We start from the raw sequence: 25,450 nt of genomic DNA on the forward strand, positions 1-25,450 counted from the left end.
ACTATGGACTGGACTCTCACTATTATGTTAGATCCACCATGGACTGGACTCTCACAATATTATGTTAGATCCACTATGGACTGGACTCTCACTATTATGTTAGATCCACCATGGACTGGACTCTCACACTATTATGTTAGATCCACTATGGACTGGACTCTCACTATTATGTTGGATCCATTATGGACTGGACTCTCACTATTATGTTAGATCCACTATGGACTGGACTCTCACTATTATGTTAGATCCACTATGGACTGGACTCTCACTATTATGTTAGATCCACTATGGACTGGACTCTCACACTATTATGTTAGATCCACTATGGACTGGACTCTCACACTATTATGTTAGATCCACTATGGACTGGACTCTCACTATTATGTTAGATCCACTATGGACTGGACTCTCTCACTATTATGTTAGATCCACTATGGACTGGACTCTCACTATTATGTTAGATCCACTATGGACTGGACTCTCACTATTATGTTAGATCCACTATGGACTGGACTCTCACTATTATGTTAGATCCACCATGGACTGGACTCTCACAATATTATGTTAGATCCACTATGGACTGGACTCTCACTATTATGTTAGATCCACCATGGACTGGACTCTCACACTATTATGTTAGATCCACTATGGACTGGACTCTCACTATTATGTTGGATCCATTATGGACTGGACTCTCACTATTATGTTAGATCCACTATGGACTGGACTCTCACTATTATGTTAGATCCACTATGGACTGGACTCTCACTATTATGTTAGATCCACTATGGACTGGACTCTCACACTATTATGTTAGATCCACTATGGACTGGACTCTCACACTATTATGTTAGATCCACTATGGACTGGACTCTCACTATTATGTTAGATCCACTATGGACTGGACTCTCTCACTATTATGTTAGATCCACTATGGACTGGACTCTCACTATTATGTTAGATCCACTATGGACTGGACTTTCACAATATTATGTTAGATCCACTATGGACTGGACTCTCTCACTATTATGTTAGATCCACTATGGACTGGACTCTCACTATTATGTTGGATCCACTATGGACTGGACTCTCACTATTATGTTAGATCCACTATGGACTGGACTCTCACTATTATGTTAGATCCACTATGGACTGGACTCTCACTATTATGTTAGATCCACTATGGACTGGACTCTCACACTATTATGTTAGATCCACTCTGGACTGTACTCTCACTATTATGTTAGATCCACTATGGACTGGACTCTCAATATTATGTTAGATCCACTATGGACTGGACTCTCACACTATTATGTTAGATCCACTATGGACTGGACTCTCACTATTATGTTAGATCCACTATGGACTGGACTCTCACACTATTATGTTAGATCCAATATGGACTGGACTCTCACACTATTATGTTAGATCCACTATGGACTGTACTCTCACTATTATGTTAGATCCACTATGGACTGTACTCTCACTATTATGTTAGATCCACTATGGACTGGACTCTCACACTATTATGTTAGATCCACTATGGACTGGACTCTCACTATTATGTTAGATCCACTATGGACTGGACTCTCACTATTATGTTAGATCCACTATGGACTGGACTCTCACTATTATGTTAGATCCACTATGGACTGGACTCTCACACTATTATGATAGATCCACTATGGACTGTACTCTCACTATTATGTTAGATCCACTATGGACTGAACTCTCACACTATTATGTTAGATCCACTATGGACTGGACTCTCACTATTATGTTAGATCCACTATGGACTGGACTCTCACTATTATGTTAGATCCACTATGGACTGGACTCTCACTATTATGTTAGATCCACTATGGACTGGACTCTCACACTATTATGTTAGATCCACTATGGACTGGACTCTCACTATTATGTTAGATCCACTATGGACTGGACTCTCACACTATTATGTTAGATCCACTATGGACTGTACTCTCACTATTATGTTAGATCCACTATGGACTGGACTCTCACACTGTTATGTTAGATCCACTATGGACTGGACTCTCACTATTATGTTAGATCCACTATGGACTGGACTCTCACACTATTATGTTAGATCCACTCTGGACTGTACTCTCACTATTATGTTAGATCCACTATGGACTGGACTCTCAATATTATGTTAGATCCACTATGGACTGGACTCTCACACTATTATGTTAGATCCACTATGGACTGGACTCTCACTATTATGTTAGATCCACTATGGACTGGACTCTCACACTATTATGTTAGATCCAATATGGACTGGACTCTCACACTATTATGTTAGATCCACTATGGACTGTACTCTCACTATTATGTTAGATCCACTATGGACTGGACTCTCACACTATTATGTTAGATCCACTATGGACTGGACTCTCACTATTATGTTAGATCCACTATGGACTGGACTCTCACTATTATGTTAGATCCACTATGGACTGGACTCTCACACTATTATGTTAGATCCAATATGGACTGGACTCTCTCACTATTATGTTAGATCCACTATGGACTGTACTCTCACTATTATGTTAGATCCACTATGGACTGGACTCTCACACTATTATGTTAGATCCACTATGGACTGGACTCTCACTATTATGTTAGATCCACTATGGACTGGACTCTCACTATTATGTTAGATCCACTATGGACTGGACTCTCACTATTATGTTAGATCCACTATGGACTGGACTCTCACACTATTATGATAGATCCACTATGGACTGTACTCTCACTATTATGTTAGATCCACTATGGACTGAACTCTCACACTATTATGTTAGATCCACTATGGACTGGACTCTCACTATTATGTTAGATCCACTATGGACTGGACTCTCACTATTATGTTAGATCCACTATGGACTGGACTCTCACTATTATGTTAGATCCACTATGGACTGGACTCTCACACTATTATGTTAGATCCACTATGGACTGGACTCTCACTATTATGTTAGATCCACTATGGACTGGACTCTCACACTATTATGTTAGATCCACTATGGACTGTACTCTCACTATTATGTTAGATCCACTATGGACTGGACTCTCACACTGTTATGTTAGATCCACTATGGACTGGACTCTCACTATTATGTTAGATCCACTATGGACTGGACTCTCACACTATTATGTTAGATCCACTCTGGACTGTACTCTCACTATTATGTTAGATCCACTATGGACTGGACTCTCAATATTATGTTAGATCCACTATGGACTGGACTCTCACACTATTATGTTAGATCCACTATGGACTGGACTCTCACTATTATGTTAGATCCACTATGGACTGGACTCTCACACTATTATGTTAGATCCAATATGGACTGGACTCTCACACTATTATGTTAGATCCACTATGGACTGTACTCTCACTATTATGTTAGATCCACTATGGACTGTACTCTCACTATTATGTTAGATCCACTATGGACTGGACTCTCACACTATTATGTTAGATCCACTATGGACTGGACTGTCACTATTATGTTAGATCCACTATGGACTGTACTCTCACTATTATGTTAGATCCACTATGGACTGGACTCTCACACTATTATGTTAGATCCACTATGGACTGGACTGTCACTATTATGTTAGATCCACTATGGACTGGACTCTCACTATTATGTTAGATCCACTATGGACTGGACTCTCACTATTATGTTAGATCCACTATGGACTGGACTCTCACACTATTATGATAGATCCACTATGGACTGTACTCTCACTATTATGTTAGATCCACTATGGACTGGACTCTCACACTATTATGTTAGATCCACTATGGACTGGACTCTCACTATTATGTTAGATCCACTATGGACTGGACTCTCACTATTATGTTAGATCCACTATGGACTGGACTCTCACTATTATGTTAGATCCACTATGGACTGGACTCTCACTATTATGTTAGATCCACTATGGACTGGACTCTCACACTATTATGTTAGATCCACTATGGACTGTACTCTCACTATTATGTTAGATCCACTATGGACTGTACTCTCACTATTATGTTAGATCCACTATGGACTGGACTCTCACACTGTTATGTTAGATCCACTATGGACTGGACTCTCACTATTATGTTAGATCCACTATGGACTGGACTCTCACACTATTATGTTAGATCCACTATGGACTGGACTCTCACTATTATGTTAGATCCACTATGGACTGGACTGTCACTATTATGTTAGATCCACTATGGACTGGACTCTCTCACTATTATGTTAGATCCACTATGGACTGGACTGTCACTATTATGTTAGATCCACTATGGACTGTACTCTCACTATTATGTTAGATCCACTATGGACTGGACTCTCACACTATTATGTTAGATCCACTATGGACTGGACTGTCACTATTATGTTAGATCCACTATGGACTGGACTCTCACTATTATGTTAGATCCACTATGGACTGGACTCTCACTATTATGTTAGATCCACTATGGACTGGACTCTCACACTATTATGATAGATCCACTATGGACTGTACTCTCACTATTATGTTAGATCCACTATGGACTGGACTCTCACACTATTATGTTAGATCCACTATGGACTGGACTCTCACTATTATGTTAGATCCACTATGGACTGGACTCTCACTATTATGTTAGATCCACTATGGACTGGACTCTCACTATTATGTTAGATCCACTATGGACTGGACTCTCACTATTATGTTAGATCCACTATGGACTGGACTCTCACACTATTATGTTAGATCCACTATGGACTGTACTCTCACTATTATGTTAGATCCACTATGGACTGTACTCTCACTATTATGTTAGATCCACTATGGACTGGACTCTCACACTGTTATGTTAGATCCACTATGGACTGGACTCTCACTATTATGTTAGATCCACTATGGACTGGACTCTCACACTATTATGTTAGATCCACTATGGACTGGACTCTCACTATTATGTTAGATCCACTATGGACTGGACTGTCACTATTATGTTAGATCCACTATGGACTGGACTCTCTCACTATTATGTTAGATCCACTATGGACTGGACTTTCACAATATTATGTCAGACCCACTCGACGTCCATTGCATCCGGTTACCCCTAGGGCGGGGGGTTACCCACATCTGCGGTCCTCTCCAAGGTTTCTCATAGTCATTCACATCGACGTCCCACTGGGTTGAGTTTTTCCTTGCCCTTATGTGGGCTCTGAACCGGGTATGTCGTCGTGGCTTGTGCAGCCCTTTGAGACACTTGTGATTTAGGGCTATATAAATAAACATTGATTGATTGATTGAGTGCATGCAGGTTTCTTTGGTTTTGGAAGAACCGGCTCTGGAATGCACAAGACCGACGATGGTCCTGACGTCCAACACGGGTGATCTCCAAAAATGTGTCCCGACACTTTAGTCTCCACACGCGTGGACGTGTGTCGCGCAGATGTTCCACATCCACAGACTCAAGCAGAGAGTGATAAGTGCAAAGGAGAAGACCAGCGCTGGCATGGAGTGCTTGAGAAATGGGTGCAGCGGGCTGAGATGGAACGCCGACAAGGCAGCAGAGGTGGGGGGGGGGCAAACCTGTGATGCACCCTCCTTAAGTGAGGGCATGTCTTCAGAGGGGGGGGGGGTCAGACAGAGATGCAGGGTGAGGATGGATGCATGCAGGGAGAGTGACAGGGTGGTGGGGGCGGAGGCCTGGGCCAGGGGTCTCGGCGGAGGGGCCGATTGCGTGACTGAGAGGAAAGTGCAGCGCCGTGTGTGTAATGCTCTCAAGACGGGATATTAAGACGCGGCGGCCGACTCACACAGGCTGCTCACCCCCACTTTCTCCCCCTTTTTTTCCCTGGTCCTCTCGTCTCCACTAATGATCCCCGTGTCCTGCCCACTGACTGATGCCCACTGACAGTCGCACTCAGGCGGAAACTGCTGCTACAGCCTAGCCTAGACCCCCCCCCTCGCCCCCCTCCTTCCAGGAGCACTGTGACACACACACACACACACACACACACACACACACACACACACACACACACACACACACACACACACACACACACACACACATCCATATTTGTTACCTCCTTGAGACCGCCGAAAAATATTTAGTACCACCCTTTAGAGATATATAAAGATTTTTATTGACAACATTAATAATATATACATACTATGCAAATATAAAATATTAATTACATTATTATTAAATTATTAATTTAATATATTTTAATTATTAATTAAAATATATAAAAAGCTTGTTGTGAAAAATGTGTTCAAATTTCACCCAAAAAAAGTCACAATTTCACAAGTAAAACTTTGAATTTTGGCATTTTTATAATAAAAGTTGCAATTTTACTCAACGCAAGTCAACATTTTACAAGAAAATCTGAAAATTTGTGCAATATTATGATAAAAGTTGGAATTTTACCCAATAACAGTCACAATTTTACAAGAAAAGCTTAAAAATTTGGCAATTTTATGAAAAGAGACGTAATTTTACTTGACGAAAGTCAATTTTATAAGAAAGCTTTAACATTTTGGCAATATTATAATAATAAATCGGAATTTTACTTGGCAAATTACTACCAAAGTCATAATTTTACTCAAAAAAATGTCGCTATTTTACATAAACAACAAAATAATGTGATAAAAGTCAGAATTTTGTATGACAAATGTCACCATTTTGCATTAAAAAGTAATCATTTTACATTAAAAAAGTACTAACTTTACGAGAAAATATTGCAAATATTACAGAAACTGAAAGAATATGAGAAATTGTTTCCAATTTTATTAGAAAAAGTCGACACATGGTGAGAGAAAGACTGCTTTTAGTTAATTTTTTGTTTGTAATTGGTTTTTGGTTTAGAATTTTGGCAGTATTATAATAAAAGTTGTAATTTTACTCAACGCAAGTCAACATTTTACAAGAAAAACTGAATATTTGTGCAATATTTTGATACAAGTTGGAATTTTACACAATAACAGTCACAATTTTACAGGAAAAGCTTAAAAATTTGGCAATTTTATGAAAAGAGACGTAATTTTACTTGACGAAAGTCAATTTTATAAGAAAGCTTTAACATTTTGGCAATATTATAATAATAAATCGGAATTTTACTTGGCAAATTATTACCAAAGTCATAATTTTACTCAAAAAAATGTCACTATTTTACAAGAACAACAAAATATTGTGATAAAAGTCAGAATTTTGTATGAAAAATGTCACCATTTTGCATTAAAAAGTAATCTTTTTACATTAAAAAGTACTAATTTTACGAGAAAATATTGCAATATAACAGAAACTGAAAGAATATGAGAAATTGTTTCCAATTTTATTAGAAAAAGTCGACACATGGTGAGAGAAAGACTGCTTTTACTTAATGTTTTGTTTGTAATTGGTTTTTGGTTCAGAATTTTGGCAGGATTATAATAAAAGTTGTAATTTTACTCAACGCAAGTCAACATTTTACAAGAAAAACTGAATATTTGTGCAATATTATGATAAAAGTTGGAATTTTACCCAATAACAGTCACAATTTTACAAGAAAAGCTTAAAAATTTGGCAATTTTATGAAAAGAGACGTAATTTTACTTGACAAAAGTCAATTTTATAAGAAAGCTTTAACATTTTGGCAATATTATAATAATGAATCGGAATTTTACTTGGCAAACTAATACCAAAGTCATAATTTTACTCAAAAAAATGTCGCTATTTTACAAGAACAACAAAATATTGTGATAAAAGTCAGAATTTTGTATGACAAATGTCACCATTTTGCATTAAAAAGTAACTATTTTACATTAAAAAAGTAATAATTTTAAGAGAAAATATTGCAATATTACAGAAACTGAAAGAATATGAGAAATTGTTTCCAATTTTATAAGAAAAAGTCGACACATGGTGAGAGAAAGACTGCTTTTAGTTAATTTTTTGTTTGTAATTGGTTTTTGGTTTAGAATTTTGGCAGGATTATAATAAAAGTTGTAATTTTACTCAACGCAAGTCAACATTTTACAAGAAAAACTGAATATTTGTGCAACATTATGATACAAGTTGGAATTTTACCCAATAACAGTCACAATTTTACAGGAAAAGCTTAAAAATTTCGCAATTTTATGAAAAGAGACGTAATTTTACCTGACAAAAGTCAATTTTATAAGAAAGCTTTAACATTTTGGCAATATTATAATAATAAATCAGAATTTTACTTGACAAATGTCACCATTTTACATTAAAAAGTAATCATTTTACATTAAAAAAGTACTAATTTTACGAGAAAATATTGCAAATATTACAGAAACTGAAAGAATATGAGAAATTGTTTCCAATTTTATAAGAAAAAGTCGACACATTGTGAGAAAAAGACTGCTTTTAGTTATTTTTTTGTTTGTTTTGTTTGTAATTGGTTTTTAATTTTCATTAGTTACTTCACGTAAATACAGTATGTCTCTATATACATATTTTTTTAAATTAATTTCAGCCAAAGGGGGCGCATTTCAATTTCTTACACACACTCGTTATTTCATATGTTGACCAGAGGGGGAGCACTTCAAATTTTTACACACACTTGTCATTTCATATGTTGACCAGAGAGCGGGAACACTTTTAAAACCGACACACAGTCAATTTGAAAAATCCCTCCTTTTTGGTACCACCCTCATTTTGGTAGATGTCACCACCAGGGGGTGCAAATGAGACATTCTCTATTAGATGCTATGGTTTTCCCGTATTGGAAGGTACTTTTCCTTGTTGATGTCTCAAGAAGGGTAGAAATACAAGAACACACACACACACACACACACACACACACACACACACACACACACACACACACACACACACACACACACACACACACACACACACACACACACACACACACACACACACACAATGCGTGCATCAGCTCATGCAAAGATGCTGACAGATGTGTCCGTCAGCGTGCGCCCTCCCTGTCACGCACCTTCGCTGTAAATACACCTCCGTTGGCCGGGGACTTTTGGTGTGATGGACACACGGGACAGGCACGGTCCGCCAAGGACGGCTCATCGTACAAAAAGCGCAATCAGGGGCGGCCATTACGTCGACCGTGAGCTAGCGGTGGATGGCGGAGGGTGTGTCAGTGGATGGCGGAGGGTGTGTCAGTGGATGGTGGAGGGTGTTCAGTCCATCGCCACCCTGGCATTCAAAAAAATAGACCTAAAAATTAGCGATCATCAATCTTCACCAAGACTTTGGTCACTTGATTGACATTCACGGCACCCGAGGGTCTTGTGAGATGACGCTGGCTGCTGCCAGATCATTATTAAGAAAAAACGACCGACAGGAAGGCGAGAAACACTTTTTATTCGAACAGACTCTCGCGCCGTACTTGCCGTCAAAACTCCATGTGTTTCTTGTAAAGCACAGGTGTCAAACTCAAGGCCACTTCATTTTATTTGGCCCTGGAAAGCCTGGAAATAACATGTATCAATAAAGTACTGTAACCTTTCTTACTAAATGTATTCTTTCTTTTTATTTTGGGAGAAAAAAAAAAAATTTACTCCATGTGACCGCAAATGATGTTAACTTAAATATTGTCTAATTATGCAAAAATATATTATCAATAGAGATGTCCGATAATATCGGTCTGCCGATATTATCGGCCGATAAATGCGTTAAAATGTAATATCGGAAATTATCGGTATCGTTTTTTTAATTATCAGTATAGTTTGTTTTTTAAATTTTTTTATTTTTTAAATTAAATCCACATAAAAAACACAAGATACACTTACAATTAGTGCACCAACCTAAAAAACCTCCCTCCCCCCATTCACACTCATTCACACAAAAGGGTTGTTTCTTTCTGTTATTAATATTCTGCTTCCTACATTATATATCAATATATATCAATACAGTCTGCAAGGGATACAGTCCGTAAGCACACATGATTGTGCGTGCTGCTGCTCCACTAATAGTACTAACCTTTAACACTTCATTTTACTCATTTTCATTCATTACTAGTTTCTATGTAACTGTTTTTATATTGTTGTACTTTCTTTTTTATTCAAGAAAATGTTTTTAATTTATTTATCTTATTTTATTTTATAATTTTTAAAAAAAAGGACCTTATCTTCACCATGCCTGGTTGTCCAAATTAGGCATAATAATGTGTTAATTCCACGACTGTATATATCGGTTGATATCGGTATCGGTTGATATCGGTAATTAAAGAGTTGGACAATATCGGCATATCGGATATCGGCAAAAAGCCATTATCGGACATCCCTAATTATCAAACATTCAAACCATTTTTTAAATGGAAATAAATACTAATAATGATGATTTCAAAGCAAGTTATCCATCAAATTGTGCAATGTAAAAGGAGCAATAGATTTCATGGTAAAATTGTGAAATTTGCTGTGTTTTTTTTACAGCATTTTTTATCTAAATGAAAAAAACAGTCCTTTTTTTTTTACTGTAATAAACTGTGGTGCCGTTTTGGCATTTACGGTAATACACCAAAAAATCTACACTTGTTGATTTGTGGTAAAAAAAAAAACCGAACAAACTGGCAGCTCAGGTGGCAACATTTTACTGTAAAATTTCTTTTTTTTTTTTTACTTTACAGTAAAAAAAATTGTAAATTTTACAGTAAAATTCTGACAACTGAGCTCCCCCTTTTTTTTAAATTTTATTTTATTTTATTTTTTTAACCATAAAAACAGCAGTACTGTTTTTCCATTCACACTAATATACACTACATTTTGAAGTGAAATCATGGCAACTTACCATATTGTTTTTACATTTTAGTTTAAAAAAAACAACAATAAAAAAATGCATTTATAATATAAAAACAAACAATATAATGCATTATATTGTTTTAATTTCTTTTTTATTCAAGAAAATGTTTTTAATTTAGTTATCTTATTTTCTTATTTTTTTTAAAAAGTACCTCATCTTCACCATACCTGGTTGTCCAAATTAGGCATAATAATGTGTTAATTCCACGACTGCATATATCGGTTGATATCGGTATCGGTTGATATCGGTTAAAGAGTTGGACAATATCGGAATATCGGATATCGGCAAAAAGCCGTTATCGGACATCCCTAGCACTAATACACCCCCATACCATCACAGATGCTGGCTTTTCCACTTTGCGCCTAGAACAATCCGGATGGTTCTTTTCCTCTTTGGTCCGGAGGACACGACGTCCACAGTTTCCAAAAACAATTTGAAATGTGGACTCGTCAGACCACAGAACACTTTTCCACTTTGTATCAGTCCATCTTAGATGAGCTCAGGCCCAGCGAAGCCGACGGCGTTTCTGGGTGTTGTTGATAAACGGTTTTAACTTGCACTTACAGATGTAGCGACCAACTGTAGTTACTGACAGTGGGTTTCTGAAGTGTTCTAGCCCATGCGGTGATATCCTTTACACACTGATGTGGCTTGTTGATGCAGTACAGCCTGAGGGATGGAAGGTCACGGGCTTAGCTGCTTACGTGCAGTGATTTCTCCACATTCTCTTTGATGATATTACGGAGCGTAGATGGTGAAATCCCTAAATTCCTTGCAATAGCTGCTTGAGAAAGGTTGTTCTTAAACTGTTCAACAATTTGCTCAGGCATTTGTTGACAAAGTGGTGACCCTCGCCCCATCCTTGTTTGTGAATGACTGAGCATTTCATGGAATCTACTTTTATAGCCAATCATGGCACCCACCTGTTCCCAATTAGCCTGCACACCTGTGGGATGTTCCAAATAAGTGTTTGATGAGCATTCCTCAACTTTATCAGTATTTATTGCCACCTTTCCCAACTTCTTTGTCACGTGTTGCTGCCATCAAATTATAAAGTCAATGATTATTTGCAAAAAAAACAAAGTTTATCAGTTTGAACATGAAATATGTTGTCTTTGTAGCATATTCAACTGAATATGGCTTGAAAAGGATTTGCAAATCATTGTATTCCGTTTATATTTACATCTAACACCATTTCCCAACTCATATGGAAACAGGGTTTGTACAAAGCTTTGTCATGGAACATTTTGGCTACTATTTTTAGAGAAAGAGTTGTGAGTATGAAGCTTAATAAAATGTATTGTTGCATGAATATCTCTCTCTGTCCGTTGAAGTTGAAACCAGCGTTTAGCTTTTGGGACACAGCTGTGTCATTCTTTGACGCCCGAGTGCAGCACCATTCAAAGGTTTTGGAGTGCGCCTAAATGTTTTGCTCCACTCCAGATGAGTTCCACTCGGAAACAAATACACGTTAATGTTGATTTGAATCAGCAAAAAGGCGCTGTCGCGTCTGGCCCACGCGTCGTCATGGCAACGCCATTTGGTCTAATTGGCCGTACTGCACAACGGCTCGAGTCCTACCTTCGGCGTTTGATTGTGCTTATTTGAATTATTTTAAAAAATAGGTCTCCCGTCTGAAATCCCTCCACGCCTCCCAGTCTGAATGCCGTCTCGCTCCCACACACACTTTCCATTTTCCCGCCTAATCCGAGCGACGCGAGCGGCGGAGGCCCTGAGAGTGACTGCGGAGGAGAGGTGAGGAATTAGGTCACAGCATCCTCTAATTAGATGCAGCCCGAGAGTGTGTTTGTTGCATATATATATATATATATATATGTGTGTGTGTGTGTGTGTGTGTGTGTGTGTGTGCGTCCTAATACCCAGGTGGCCTCTGTGGTACACGCAGGGCAAGACACGTTAACCCGCATTTTTCTGGGCGTGACGTCAGCGGGCACATGACCTCGGAATGGTAATGAGCGCACGTGCAACGCTCTCACCAGCCAGACCCCCGCAGTCTGCCGTCTGCCCGCTACGCCGTCTGAGTTAGTAACTCAGTTACTAACTGAAAAGTAACTATTTAGTTACTTCTTTTTCAAACAAAAATGTAAGGCTCCCATTAATGCCCTTTTAGCCTTCATTTCAGTACTGTTATTGCACTGGAGCAGGCCCGGGCAATTATTTTGACTCGGGGGGCCACATTTAGAGAAAAAAATGTGTCTGGGGGCCGGTATATCTATTTTTAAGAACACTAATACAAAACCTCACAATAATGTCTGATTGAATGCTAAAAACGTCATGACAGACCGCCTTAAAAAACGTAATGCAGGGGTGTCCTAACTTTTTCCACTGAGGGCCGCGCACTGAAAAATCAAAGCACGCGGGGGCCATTTTGATATCATTTCATTTTCAAAACCTATACAATATACACTTCTTTTTTTTTAACCTTTGGGCCTCCCTCAAGTTAGACCCAGAAGGGTTTCAGTCTTAAAAAAGGTTAAAAATAAGTCATATATTATTTATTTTTTATTAAACGCTTGAATCTCTAATTCAACTTCATATTTGAAGTTCGATCAACTTCAAATATATACAAATATATATATATATGTGTATATATATATTAGGGCTGCAACAACTAATCGATTAAATCGATTAAAATCGATTATTAAAATAGTTGCCGATTAATTTAGTCATCGATCCGTTGGATCTATGCTATGCGCATGCGCAGAGTTTTTTTTAATTTTTATTTTTTAATAAATACTAAACCTTTATTTATAAACTGCAACATTTACAAACAGCTGAGAAACAATAATCAAAATAAGTATGGTGCCAGTATGCTGTTTTTTTTCAATAAAATACTGGATAGGATAGAAATGTAGTTTGTCTCTTTTATCCGATTATTAATCGATTAATCGAAGTAATAATCGACAGATTAATCGATTATCAAATTAATCGTTAGTTGCAGCCCTAATATATATATATATATATATATATATATATATATATATATATATATATATATATATATATATATACAGTATATATATATATATATATATATATATATATATATATATATATATATATATATATATAAATATATATATATATATATATATATAAATATATATATATATATATATATATATATATATATATATATATATATATATATATATATATATATATATATATATATATATATATATTTTTTTTTTTACGTTTTATGAGCTTTTTGTCAAAATCCTATTTTTGGGGGCAAAAATATAAAATATAGTATTTTTCCCAAAAATATTTTCAAAGTGGAATATTTGATGTGAAGTAATTGGATCCCTAAATAGGTTAGTAATTAATAGCAACATTTATTTTTTTAAATTCCAATAAAATTATTGGGGATCCAAAAGTGCCCCACTCAAAAAGGTCATGCTTTTTTTTTTGTTGCTTTTTTATTTTTATTTTTTTACAATCAACACTTAAATCTCTATAGCTTCAGATAAAATATAATGTAATTAGTTTAGTATATTCATAATAACAATCAATAAAATAATTAGTATTAGTATATAATTAGTATGTATTTTTTTTAAATAATTTTCATATTTTTCATGTTTTTTTATTTGTGTTTATTTCCTTTTTGTCCTAAAATCAGTCAATAATTCATAGCAACATTGATTTTGATTCATTATTATTTTTTGATAAATTATTTTAAAAAAAAAGTGTTATTAGATTCAACAATGCAACTTTTTCTGATTGCATTTCACCTATTTGCTCTTTTATTTAAAAAATGTTTTAGTATTTTTAGAATGATGTGCAGCGGGCCGGTAAAACATTAGCTGCGGGCCGCAAATGGCCCCCGGGCCACACTTTGGACACCACTGACGTAATGGAATTGTACATTTTTCTATGAACGATAAAACACTGAATATTGACAAAATATGAATGTCACACCCCCTTTCGATCCACATATTTTACAATCAAGTGAAACGCAACAAAAATGCAACAAACAGTGAAATATGAACGCCAAGGGTACAAAATAAAACCACCTACAATCTGATACATCTGATATATCACGAAGCTTTACAACTTTGTTGTGAAAATCTCCTTCCGCGTCTGTGGAAACGTTTCCCACCCACACTGCTTGGTGCCTCGTCTGAGCTGCTGTGACGTAGATGACCATAGTAACTAATTAGATGACCATAGTAGCTAATTAGATTACCATATTGGTATATCATCCAAAAGCGCAGATTCCAACCATTTAAATACTTTATATAGTTGAAGACTTACGGTCATTAGAAAACATGAGTGCACATCATAATGGCAGCTACACTTTACATCTAAAAAAAAGTATTTGGGAATGTCCGGCGGGCCAGATTGAAAAGCTTAACGAGCCGCATGTGGCCCCCGGGCCTTAGTTTGCCCAGGTCTGCACTGGACAATAACACAATCTGTTGATCAACTTGACATGCATTTGCATCACAGAACTGTGCTAAGAAATGTGGTCTACATACAACACACAAACAATGTGGTCTACATACAACACACAAACAATGTGGTCTACATACAACACACAAACAATGTGCTCTACATACAACACACAAACAATGTGGTCTACATACAACACACAAACAATGTGGTCTACATACAACACACAAACAATGTGCTCTACATACAACACACAAACAATGTGGTCTACATACAACACACAAACAATGTGGTCTACATACAACACACAAACAATGTGGTCTACATACAACACACAAGCAATGTGGTCTACATACAACACACAAACAATGTGGTCTACATACAACACACAAACAATGTGCTCTACATACAACACACAAACAATGTGGTCTACATACAACACACAAACAATGTGGTCTACATACAACACACAAACAATGTGGTCTACATACAACACACAAACAATGTGCTCTACATACAACACACAAACAATGTGGTCTACATACAACACACAAACAATGTGGTCTACATACAACACACAAACAATGTGCTCTACATACAACACACAAACAATGTGGTCTACATACAACACACAAACAATGTGGTCTACATACAACACACAAACAATGTGGTCTACATACAACACACAAACAATGTGGTCTACATACAACACACAAACAATGTGGTCTACATACAACACACAAACAATGTGGTCTACATACAACACACAAGCAATGTGGTCTACATACAACACACAAACAATGTGGTCTACATACAACACACAAGCAATGTGGTCTACATACAACACACAAACAATGTGGTCTACATACAACACACAAACAATGTGGTCTACATACAACACACAAACAATGTGGTCTACATACAACACACAAACAATGTGGTCTACATACAACACACAAAGACAAAGATATGTTTCAAAGGGCCAATTTATTTCGGGCCAGAACAAATTGACAAAACTATTTTAAAAAGCTGCAACATAACATACATAATTAACAAACAGCATAATAACAAAATAGCTGTAAAGCTGGCTTCAACCAAGGAAGGCACACATGACATGATTATATGTCATGTCACTATATACAGCACACATACTGCTATACACAAAGCCTAACCAGGCCTTTTTTCCCCTCAAGGAATTGTGAAATAAAATCATGTCTTCAGGAGATCAACACTGTACTGAAGCCCAGAACACTCTACGCATTTCCCCAGTTTTAGTTTGGAGAAAAGGAAAGATTGGCCTGGCCCACTAGGATCCCTCTTTATTAGGGATGTCCGATAATGGCTTTTTGCCGATATCCGATAGTCCGATATTGTCCAACTCTTTAATTACCGATACCGATATCAACCGATACCGATATCAACCGATATATACAGTCGTGGAATTAACACATTATTATGCCTAATTTGGACAACCAGGTATGGTGAAGATAAGGTACTTTTTAAAAAAAATTGTAAAATAAGATAAATAAATTAAAAACATTTTCTTGAATAAAAAAGAAAGTACAACAATATAAAAACAGTTACATAGAAACTAGTAATGAATGAAAATTAGTAAACCGATATTAACAGATACTGATATCAACCGATACCGCTATATATACAGTCGTGGAATTAACACATTATTATGCCTAATTTGGACAACCAGGTATGGTGAAGATAAGGTCCTTTTTAAAAAAAATTAAAAAAAATTAAAATAAGATAAATAAATTAAAAACATTTCTTAAATAAAAAAGAAAGTAAAACAATATAAAAACAGTTACATAGAAACTAGTAATGAATGAAAATGAGTAAAATTAACTGTTAAAGGTTAGTACTATTAGTGGAGCAGCAGCACGCACAATCATGTGTGCTTACGGACTGTATCCCTTGCAGACTGTATTGATATATATTGTTAATATTAATAACTGTATCCCTTGCAGACTGTATTGATATATATTGATATATAATGTAGGAAGCAGAATATTAATAACAGAAAGAAACAACCCTTTTGTGTGAATGAGTGTAAATGGGGGGAGGGAGGTTGTTTGGGTTGGTGCACTAATTGTAAGTGTATCTTGTGTTTTTTATGTGGATTTAATAACAAAAAAAAAAAAAAAAAAAAACAAAACAAAAAAAACGATACCGATAATAAAAAAACCGATACCGATAATTTTCGATATTACATTTTAACGCATATATCGGCCGATAATATCAGCCTGCCGACATCTCTACTCTTTATGTTTGTGAACTTTATAGTCTATACATTTAGAGCAGTGGTTCTTAACCTGGGTTGGATGGAACCCTAGGGGTTGGGTGAGTCAGGCTCAGGGGTTCGGCGGAGGTCAAGACACACCCGACTCATTGTGGAAATAAAAAGTCTCCATATCGGCGTATTACGGATACGGCAACAGCAGAAGTCAGACTGATTTGCAGGTGTGTCATTTGTTGTGAGTTTATGCACTGTGTTGGTTTTGTTGTTTGAACAAGGTGATGTTCATGCACGCTTCATCAAGTGCACCAGTAATAAAACATGGTAATACTTTAGTATGGGGAACATATTCACCATTAGTTAGTTGCTTATTAACATGCAAATTAGTAACATATTGGCTCTTAACTAGTCATTATTAAGTTCTTATTAATGCCTTATTCTGCATGGCCTTATTATAACCCTAACCCTCTAACCCTGGCCCTAACCCTCTAACCCTAACCAAATAACTCTAAATTAAGTCTTTGTTACTTAGAATATGTTCCTCTAGTGTCCAATTAACTCTAAATTAAGTCTTTGTTACTTAGAATATGTTCCCCTAGTGTCCAAAAACCTCTAAATTAAGTCTTTGTTACTTAGAATATGTTCCCCATACTAAAGTGTTACCAAAAACATATAACTTTGTCTTGAATTTGAAAAAACCCAACATTTTATTTTCCACTAAAGAAGGGTTGGGTGAATGCGCATATGAAACTGGTGGGGTTCGGTACCTCCAACAAGGTTAAGAACCACTGCTTTAGAGTGATGTGATAATCAAACACTCTAGAAGTCTAGAATAAAGAGTATATAAGAGAATTGACAAGAGTGTGTGTACCTTCAGTGATGACTGATGAGCAGAGGCAGAGTCTTCTTTAGCTTGCTTTCCATGTTTATGTACTCACTGTCCACTGTGTCCAGGTACTTGGAAAATGTTTTCGCGCCATTTGCCGTTTGACGCCCGATATCATGCTAATTATCTGCCTGAAAGCGGGTGACCCTGCTGTGTAAATAGCCTGCATGTCTTCTAGCACATACGCTGCAATGGCTCTATCAATGTTGTCCTGGCTAGCAGTCCCTCCGTTAAAATCCTTAGGTTGTGGTGGAGGTGAAGTGGCATCGGAGTCTGTGTCTCTCTTTACTAGCTTCGTCGAAGCATGTTGCTTTTGTAGTTGTTTCAGCAGATTTGAATTGCTGTTTTGGGCAGTATATAGGATCTTTGATCCAAGACACAACTTACATTGAACTAAAATGTTCTTTTCTTTGTGCTCGACAAAAGAAAAGTAGTGAGAATATCTCCATGTTAAGAAACTCGGTTTCGGCGCCGCCACAATGTTTTGTTAATAAACACAGACACGCCCCCCCCGCCCCTCACACACACACACACACACACACACACACACACACACACACACACACACACACACACACACACACACACACACACACACACACACACACACACACACACACACACACACACACACACACAGCGCGCCTCTTCTCTTCCTTGTGACACAGGAAGAATCAGAAGGACGACACCGCAGCTCTCCAATAAACCACACTCAGATCTTCAGTTTCTAGCAGATACTACATAAAAAATAACGTAAAATAACGCAATAACGCACCATGTAGTAACAGTAACTGAGTTACTGAATATAAAAAATAACGCGTTAGACTACTAGTTACCGCCAAAAATAACGGCGTTACAGTAACGCTGAACACTGACTTTTTGTTGTTATGCTCCGCTCGCGGCGGTTTGATGAGGTCATCAAGCGTCGCCAGTCATGCTGCAGTCGTCAACTCCTGTGTTGTGTGAGGGGAGATGGGAGGGGCTGCTGACTGGGTTTATATCCGTGTTTAACCGGATATGTACCGCTCAATACAACGACGTTTTAAAAAGTCATTCATTTAACTTTTTAAAACCGATACCGATAATTTCCGATATCACATTTTAAAGCATTTATCGACATCTCTACACTGCAAAAAGTCAGTGTTCAAAAACAAGGAAAAAAAAAAAAATACATTAGGGCTATTTTACTTGAACTAAGCAAAATTATCTGCCAATAGAACAAGAAAATTTACTTGTCAAGACTTTCCAAAACAAGTAAAATTAGCTAACCTCAATGAACCCAAAATACCTTCAAATAAGTATATTCTCACTAATAACAAGTGCACTTTTCTTGGTAGAAAAAAAAAATATGAGACCTTTTTTCTCAGTATGTTGAAAAATATTCTTAAATGAAGTAAATGCTAGTGCCATTATCTTGACATAATGATATGCGCTCGGCATTACATTTCTTGAAACCAGCAAACTTATACTAAAAACTAATTTATTGTTCTTAATGGAAAGGCAACAAGGCAAGCGCTTGTTACTCTCGGGGTCTCCTAGCCGCTCAGGCAAATCATATTGTCTAAAAATGCATTTTTCCATCGATAACATGACATCATCACGCCAAGTGCGTGCTCTTTCAGTCAATTAGTGCACAACGAATATATATTCATATATATATTCATATATATATATATATATATATATATATATATATATATATATATATATATATATATATATATATATATATATATATATATATATATATATATATATATATATATATATATATATATATACATATATACATAAATACATACACCCCTGGCCAATTTTTTTTTTGATTGTAATTTTGAAGAATTCATCTGAATTTGCATGAACTATTTCTGTTCAAAATGGTTTGAAATGTCACATGTTAAATGTTTGAATATTAACTGTCAGTTTACTGTACTGTGCCAACTGTACTACTATATGAGTACCTATTATCTATTGTTTCATTGAAAATAAAACAGCAAAGTCCATTTGGTTGTCGTCTGTTTTAATTATGAGACACAATTGTGTCAAAGTCATGATTTTTTATTTCATGCTTGAAATAAGAAATTACTACTTTAAAAAAGTAGTTTTATATTTGTGAGTAGGGATGTCCGATAATGGCTTTTTGCTGAGATCCGATATTCCGATATTGTCCAACTCTTAATTACCGATACCGATATCAACCGATACCGATATCAACCGATACTGATATCAACCGATACCGCTATATATACAGTCGTGGAATTAACACATTATTATGCCTAATTTGGACAACCAGGTATAGTGAAGATAAGGTCCTTTTTTAAAAAAATTAATAAAATAAAATAAGATAAATTAATTAAAAACATTTTCTTGTATAAAAAAGAAAGTAAAACAATATAAAAACAGTTACATAGAAACTAGTAATTAATGAAAATGAGTAAAATGAAGTGTTAAAGGTTAGTACTATTAGTGGAGAAGCAGCACGCACAATCATGTGTGCTTACGGACTGTATCCCTTGCAGACTGTATTGATATATATTGATATATAATGTAGGAAGCAGAATATTAATAACAGAAAGAAACAACCCTTTTGTGTGAATGAGTGTAGATGGGGGAGGGAGGTTTTTTGGCTTGGTGCACTAATTGTAAGTGTATCTTGTGTTTTTTATGTGGATTTAATAAAAAAAACGATACCGATAATAAAAAAAAAACCCGATACCGATCATTTCCGATATTACATTTTAAAGCATTTATCGGCCGATAATATCGGCCTACCGATATTATCGGACATCTCTACTTGTGAGTGTTGATGACACAACAGTTGATATTCTAGTTTCAAGCATGTTTTACTCAATATAGCTCATCAAATCTCAGCAACAAGCTGTAATATCTTACTGACATCATTTAGGAGCAAAACCCTTAAAACAAGTAAAACACTCTTACATAAAATCTGCCTAGTGAGAAGAATGATCTTATCAGACAGAAAATAAACAAATATCAGCCTTATTTGAGATATTTCATCTTACTTAGATATCAGTTTTTGCAGTGTTGAGAAGAGAGCAAACATAGCAAAGTTTATCATCAGTCAGGAGGTCACTAAAAGGTCACGGCGTCCCTGTGCACCCCCCCCCCCCCCCTTCATCGGACCGGCGTCCTCCACGCCACCGCCAAAATTTCACTTTCCACTTCCCCCCCCCCAAGCCCCCCTCCTCCCTTTCCCGTCTTTCCTTTACCCCCCCCCCCCCCCATCCTTCCCCTCCTCGTCCCCCTCCCACCCTCACCGCCCCATCGCGATCCATCCAGTCATCAGCCACCCATCTGTGCGCATTAGCCATTCATGAACACACTCATTAGGGTGGGAGTTTGAAGCGATTGTGTTCGCTCGATGTCGGCGGCTGGAGCGTGGCGATTAATATTTCAGCGTCTCCCGTCGAGGAGCTGAGAGTTTGGCCCCTCCAAGGCGGGCGGAGGAGGAGGGGTGGGGGTTGGGGGGGGGGGGGGACGCTCAACAGTAAAGGAAAAAAGCCCACCGTCCCCCAATACACTGCCGCCTTTTAGATAGTCTCCGCTACTTAGAGTATTTATTTCCATTTATTGCATCCACAGTGCGACCCCCCACCCCCCCCACCCCACAATAAACACACACACACACACAAAGACCCTAACTCAAACTGACTTAATTGGGCTCTTTTTTTGTTTCATGGAGCCGAGCGAGGAGGGGGTACTTCTGCATTTCCTTACAACATCTCCACCCCCTCCCCATCTCCTATTAGATGAGAGGCACCTCCCCGGATCACATTCCCATCATGCCAGCTCTCAAATGGGGGAGACGAGTGTGAGGAGGTGGACAGGCAAAGGTTCCGCCGCAAGTCCGTATTTAACAACAATTTTTTTTAAAATGCACGTTCTTTGAGGCGACTTTTTTTTGGTGGCGTTTTTGCAGCGAATCCGTGCTGTTATTGAGCAGCAGTGTTTGGAAAAAATACTTCAAAAATTTAAATAATTATATTAAAAAATAACGTGTAAAATTACTCTTAATAAATGTATTTACTTAATAGGGAAATTCATTATTGCATTACTTAAAAAACAAACAAAAAAACAAACTAAAATATCTGCCATATGCACTTGGAAGACGTTTCATGAAAGCAGAGTGTGTGAGCGTGTGCCTTTAAAAGCCTGTGCCTGTTGTCAATGCACGAATGGGGTATTGTACGACTGCAAGATTATCACTTCAATCATTGATTTTTTGTTCATTTTCCCCACGTTGCAAAAGTAGTGTGAGCGTGTACCTGTTGTGTGTTGTTTGCTGTGTGATGTTGCCTGGATCACATTCCCTTCATGCCAGCTCTCAAATGGGGGAGACGAGTGTGAGGAGGTGGACAGGCAAAGGTTCCGCCGCAAGTCAGTTTTTTGAAAAAAAAAATGCACGTTCTTTCAGGCGACATTTTTTTGGTGGCGTTTTTGCAGCGAATCCGTGCTGTTATTGAGCAGCAGTGTTTGGAAAAATTACTTAAAAAATAACGCGTAAAATTACGCTTAATAAATGTGTTTACTTAATAGAGAAGTTCATTATTGCGTTACTTAAAAGATAAAAAAAATAAAAAATCTGCCATATGCACTTGGAAGACGTTTCATGAAAGCAGAGTGTGTAAGCGTGTGCCTTTAAAAGCCTGTGCCTGTTGCCAATGCACGCATGGGGTATTGTATTGATTTGTTGTTTATTATCCCCACGTTGCAAAAGTAGTGTGAGTGTGTACCTGTTGTGTGTTGTTTGCTGTGTGATGTTGCCTGGATCACATTCCCTTCATGCCAGCTCTCAAATGGGGGAGACGAGTGTGAGGAGGTGGACAGGCAAAGGTTCCGCCGCAAGTCTGTATATAAAAAAAAGCACGTTCTTTCAGGCGACATTTTTTTTGGTGGTGTTTTTGCAGCAAATCCGTGCTGTTATGGAGCAGCAGTGTTTGGAAAAATTGCTTTAAAAATTGAAATAATTATATAGTTACTTTGCCTAAAAAAATCAAAAAACATGTAAAAATACTCTTAATAAATGTATTTACTTAGTAGGGGAAATTAATTATTGTGTTTCTTTAAAAAATAAAAAATAAGATATCTGGCATATGCACTTGAAAGACGTTTCATGAAAGCAGAGTGTGCATGCGTGCGCCTTTAAAAGCCTGTGCCTGTTGCCAATACAAGATTATCACTTCCATCATTGATTTGTTGTTCATTATTCCCACGTTGCAAAAGTAGTGTGAGTGGATACTTGTTGTGTGTTGTTTGCTGTGTGATGTTGCCTCCTTCCAATTGATATCAAGGTCATTTGATAATGAAAATGTACTTCCTGCCTTGAAGTGGCTGTGCTTCTGACGTGGTCATGTTGACATAAAACTGTATGAGAACTGTCAAATGTATCGGTAATGGCGTTGTGATTTTCATACAAGTAATTCATGAGATTACTTGTTACTAGTAAAAATGACGGCGTTAGTAACGTTGTTGTTGTATAACGCAGATATTCCGAACACTGAAGAGCACAAATAAGACTGGAAAAGTAGGGCATGAAGATTGTGTGGAAGCTTCCGCAATCAGCAGCCCGCGCCCAGGCTAGAATGCGGCAGTAGAACAGCCTTTAGTTGGATTAAAAAAAGAGGAGTGTCAGTACTGTTCAAAGTCATCTTCATTAAAACAGAACAATCAATGCAATTAACACAATTCAAATGAAGGTGTTGCATACACACTGGATGACGAAAGACGCACACTGATTTCACAACCAGATTTATTCCATGGAGAATGTAACATTGTGTCAGTTGTTTTATTTCGTTAAAACTATTAATAATCTACTTGCAAATTTACTGTTGATTACGAGTTACTTTCTGTTGTAACAGTTATATTTACACTTTTGTTAGAACTTCATACATATATACTGTATGTGTATGTGTATATAGTATGTCTGTATATATGTATGTGTGTATATATGCATGTATGTGTATATATGTATATGTGTACATTTATATTTACAGTATATGTACATATATACATATACCTATATATGTATATGTGTATATACATATATATATATATATATATATATATATATATATATATATATATATATATATATATATATATATACACACACATATACTTTATATATATATAAATGTGTATATTCCTTTAGACATACATACATATATATGTACATATATATATATATACACACATATATATATATATATATATATATATATATATATATATATATATATATATGTGTATGTATGTGTGTATAAATATATATATATATATATATATATATATATATATATATATATATATATATATATATATATATATATATATATATATATATATATATGTATATGTCGATATGCATATACACATTTTTATATATATAAAGTATATGTATATATACATGTATATATATGTTTATATGTATATATATACATGTTTATATGTACATATTTATCTATGTATGTTTATATGTATATATTTATATATATATGTATGTATATGTGTATATACTGTATAAATGTGTAAATATATGTGTGTGCGTGTATATATATATATATATATATATATATATATATATATATATATATATATATGTATATATATATATATATATATATATATATATATATATGTATATATGATTATACGTACATATTTATGTAAGTTTATATGTATATATGTATATATATATGTGTATATATATGCATGTATATATGTATGTATATGTGTATATATATATATATATATATATATATATATATATATGTGTGTATATATATATATATATGTACATATATATGTATGTATGTCTAAAGGAATATACACATTTATATATATATAAAGTATATGTGTGTGTATATATATATATATATATATATATATATATATATATATATATATATATATATATATATATATATATATATATATATATATATATATATATATATATATATATATATATATATATATATATATATATATATATATATATATATATATATATATATATATATACAGCAGGGGTCACCAACCTTTTTGAAACCAAGGGCTA

General features: G+C 35.9%; 1 protein-coding gene across 1 annotated transcript in view; it reads right to left on the minus strand.

The window, feature by feature from the left end:
- LOC133660451 (forkhead box protein O3-like) overlaps nucleotides 1-25,450 on the minus strand; it is a 206,977-nt gene that overhangs the window by 134,227 nt on the left and 47,300 nt on the right. The window lies entirely within an intron of this gene.

Source organism: Entelurus aequoreus, linkage group LG11 (assembly GCF_033978785.1).
Source record: "Entelurus aequoreus isolate RoL-2023_Sb linkage group LG11, RoL_Eaeq_v1.1, whole genome shotgun sequence".
Classification (NCBI taxonomy): domain Eukaryota; kingdom Metazoa; phylum Chordata; class Actinopteri; order Syngnathiformes; family Syngnathidae; genus Entelurus; species Entelurus aequoreus.